The sequence below is a fragment of the Zonotrichia leucophrys genome, chromosome 2, assembly GCF_028769735.1.
Source record: "Zonotrichia leucophrys gambelii isolate GWCS_2022_RI chromosome 2, RI_Zleu_2.0, whole genome shotgun sequence".
Lineage (NCBI taxonomy): Eukaryota > Metazoa > Chordata > Aves > Passeriformes > Passerellidae > Zonotrichia > Zonotrichia leucophrys.
The window spans coordinates 111,788,364-111,792,500 of NC_088171.1; the positions used below are offsets into that span (position 1 = coordinate 111,788,364).

General features: G+C 39.0%; 1 long non-coding RNA gene across 1 annotated transcript; it reads left to right on the forward strand.

Moving 5' to 3' along the window:
• Positions 1-751: 751 nt before the first annotated feature.
• Positions 752-2,558, forward strand: LOC135443292 (uncharacterized). Its single transcript, XR_010438950.1, has 3 exons — positions 752-951; positions 1,692-1,757; positions 1,863-2,558. It is a non-coding gene; the product is annotated as an uncharacterized LOC135443292 (long non-coding RNA).
• The last annotated feature ends 1,579 nt before the right edge of the window (positions 2,559-4,137 follow it).

Genomic DNA, 4,137 nt, shown 5'->3' on the forward strand with positions numbered 1-4,137 from the left:
ATTCTATAGTGCATCATGAGATGTAACACTAAGCATGGAGAGGGAAGAGCTGTCACCTGCCCAGCTTCTGGAGCTTCCTTGGTGAGCCTGTGTTTGGGGAAGCCAGCAAGTCAACCAGTTGTTGCATACCAGCAGCAAAGCAAGCTCCATCAGCAGCAGCACGTTAGCAGGGACAGAAGGCCCTGGTCTCATGCAGGGTCCATGGCTCACTTGCTGCAGTTGGGAATCAGGCCTGTCTGCTAAAGCTTTAGGACTCTGTTAATTTTTTATTTTTACAGGAGGCTGAAGGCTTTCAGGATCTATTTGTGGCTAGGCTGAGGCAATACTAAGGAACACAGTTGGTCCCAGACTATGCATTGGCTACTCTCTCTACCTAGAAATGATTTGATTCTTCAATCAGTTCTGTGGGCAAATCTGGTTGCATGGTGTTTTTCTGTCACTCAGGGTCATAATCTGCCTTAAAATTCAAATTTTCTCTCATAAAAGAACAATGAGTGGGACAGGTTGTTTACATTATTGTTTTCCTGTTCCTAGCAAATGAAGGTTCAGAAGTCATAGTGTGCAGGTGGAGCATTTCTTTAACCTACAGGCAAGTAATTAGCACCTTTGCTTCATGTTAGCATTCAGCATGTGGACCTTATTGCTTCATCAAATGTCTGAGGGTCCATCTGGTTTTCATCAGCTGAACAGCACTATTTGACAATGAGGGGGAAAAAAGGAAGTTTTGCTAGCAGCAAAAATATAATAATAATCTGTTTTCTTTGCCCACACCTCTTTCCCCACTCAATCGCTCCAGCAGCCATCTTCTCTTTGTACCCCTTCCCAAAGAAAATAATGTGAATGATTCCAGTAACTTGTATATCAATCAATAATGTTCTGGTGTCATAGGAGAATAAGACATGTTGACAACAGGAACCACCTCAGCTTCTCCACCTGGATTTGTCACTATAGGTGAGAAACTTTTTGTAGGAAAATCAAGGGTACCAATTGAAACAGTAGTTTGTGGTCCTTATCCGAGTCCTCTTCAAGACTTCTGAAGTGATCCTTTTTCCTGAAGCATCTTCTTAATGCAGCAACTCTCCTTCTAAGAAGTTGGACTGTGTTTTTATAATTTTTAAACAGAAACAGACTCTGAAAAGCTGTGGTGCAGAAGCTGTGCTGGTCTGTGGAGGCTTCTTGCAAGGGACTTTTGGGCTTTTAGCAATTAACAGTGAATGCCATCCATCTACTTCTAATATCACTCATGCCAAAGGTATTGGGTCTGTCTCCTCACAAGATCAGCTCTCCTGAGCAGATGGATCTGACCCATCCTGTATTCCAGGTTTAAGAAAATGGTTCTCAGATAGTTTAAACAGAAGGTTATGACTTTTTTTCTACTCTACTCCCCTGCTCTCCATGCCCCCCTCATTTAAGCTACTATGTCAAACACTGAGTGTGATTAATGATGACAGAGATTACTGTGAGCATAAAGTTCAAGAGCTTAGCTGTTTATTTGTTTAAGAAAGTTGTTTTCTGAGTGTTTCTCTATATATCTAGCCACATGCTTAGACTGAAATACCCCAGCACAATCACTGGTTTGTACTAATATTGTTTTGACAGCAAAGAATGCTTGTAAACATCCAGGATGGGGAGGGGAAATATTCAGTGTCTTAGGACTCATTCCATTTTCATGTGGTTTGTTCTGCTGTCAGTGGTGTGGGAGGAAATTCCTGTTGAATAACTGAGGAGACACTGTAAGCAAAAGTACCACAGCTCAGGTGAGTAGTGCTGGAACATAGGCAGGAGGTTAGGGGCAGCTGCTGGCCATCACCTTCAGCAAATAACCGTGGAAGGCAGGCCCAAATTCAAAATTTTCATTACAGGTCCAGAAGCAAAAAAACAGAAGATGGTTGTGTCTCTACATTGCCCAGGAACCCTGCCCAATGTCATCGTTGACAAGCCAAGTCATGGATTTACATAGCTGGCTGCCTATATCTGTTGTCCTGTCATTTCTCAAAAATGTTGGATTTAGTTTTTCAGGAGTGAAATTTACTGGAACTTTGCTTGGTCTTCTAACACCTAGAAACAAAGCTGTTAATTAGCTATGCACTTGCAGTACCTGTCTTTCACTTTTGGGTGTAACTGAGGTCAAGATGTGACTCATGAGCTGTAGGTGCAGAGCTTTTGGTTATGCTTTGGGCAGTGGGAAAGCAAAATGATTCTTCCTTCAATTTAGCATTCTCTCTATTGGCCACTCTGATTTTCTAAGTTTGATTTAACAGCTCTCCTACATTTTAGCTGTTAATCAGAATATATTACGAAAAGGAAGAGAAACAAAACCTGCCCAAATAGCTTTCAGGTGAATCTAACTGCTTTTCTAAATAGCTCTGCCCTTGACTATTTTGTTAAAAATTTGAAGCAAGGGTTCTGGGAAAGAGAATGGTCTTTAAATTATTGCTTCCTTTTTAAAGCTAGCCCCATGATACACACATCAATTTTTTATGAGAGCAGTTCCTTTGAAAATTATCTTCTTGTGTTTTCTTTCTTTCCAAATTTATTCTAACTGAGAATAAACTGATTTTTCATTATGACACTCATTTCTCCAGAGAATAGTATTGTTTTTCTTTTATTATTTTCTGGTTCAGTCCATTTAAGTCTTCCTCCCCCTCCATTTCCTTACTGCTCTAAGCAGAATTGGGGGTTAGTTAAGGAAAGTAGTGTCTGGGTTGTGTCCAGCTCTAAGCTTCTGGCTCGAAAAAACCCCAGCCAACAAAAAAACAACAACAAAAATCAAACCAACAAAAAAACCAAAAAATCCAACCCAAAAACAACCCCAAAAAAACAAACCACCCTCAAAACCCACCCTTGATTTCTTGTCCTTAATGGGTTGATTACCAGATTACTTCTTTACAATTACAGCACTTGTTTCCTGTTTTCAAAGGCTAAAATCAGCTGCTTAAGCATGACTAAAAAAAAAATACCCCGGGTGCCTAAATTAGTTTACCTAGTTTGAGCAATAACAGCCCTATCAGACTGCAGGTGTCACAATACCCACACAAAGACATAGAGCAAACTGGAAAACAGGAGGCAGCCTTACTGAGCCCAAAGGAATCTTTTTTAGCAGAGTTCATACTTCTTAGCTCATGAGGTCAGGCTATAGAAAAGCAGCTGACACTATGATATTGAAGGCTCCAGTGGTTTTCCTGCAGGAATAGATGGATGACCTGGTTGTTTTATATTGCTGACTTTGTCCATTAAAACAGCAAAGTAAAAACTGGTTTTCCTCATGTGGGTTTCTTCTTAATGAAATTTGTTCCTTGTCATCAAACCTATTTGTATGTTTTTTTGCCCCCTCGGTCTCATTTTTCTTAATAGTCTCTTAACTTCCTGGCTTTACAATTTCAGTTGTCGGGATAAAGTTCATTCAAGGCTAAAGTGTTCTGACACAACTCATGCCAAAAACAAAGGGAAAATAAAAGAATTTATTAGGCTTTATCTCTGTGCCATATAATTTCACTGTAGGGGTTAATTCTTTTTTAAGTTCTCAAATTCAAAGAATCATGAATGATCAGACATATTTTCAGATAACAAAACTCAGGCCTAATATCAATGCTAGGTTTCAGCATTAGTGACTGAGTTCTGTGGTGTTTTGTGGGAGGTTCTATTTAGGTTAATCTCCAGAGTTTAAGCAAATATTTTGAGAGGAATCACATATATATCTAAGAAAAGTCTTAATACAATTCCTCCTACATATGGATTATACTTAGTCTTCCATAATGCTTTTCCCCCTACAGGTAACTTTGTCTTCACATGCTTAAAAGTATCAGGATTAGAAAGATAGACATTCATCCAACCTCACATCATTTTCTTACTGTTATGATCAGATCAGTCATTCAGACAACTCATCATATAATTTAGGGATAATTTGAGTCTACTCTTTCCCCATTCTTTCTGCAGCCGTATCACATATGTCATATGTGTAGACAGAGGAGCTTACTCACTAAAAAATAAATCCTTTTTTGAGAAAACAAAAGCTAAGAAAGAATAAAGTGCAACAGGAAAGAATATATTAGAGAGCTTTTGTTCTGTGAAAGTAGCTTTTTAAAAAAAGTTGTTTCATTTTTTATGACCTGTTTATGACTACAGAAGAACTGTAGA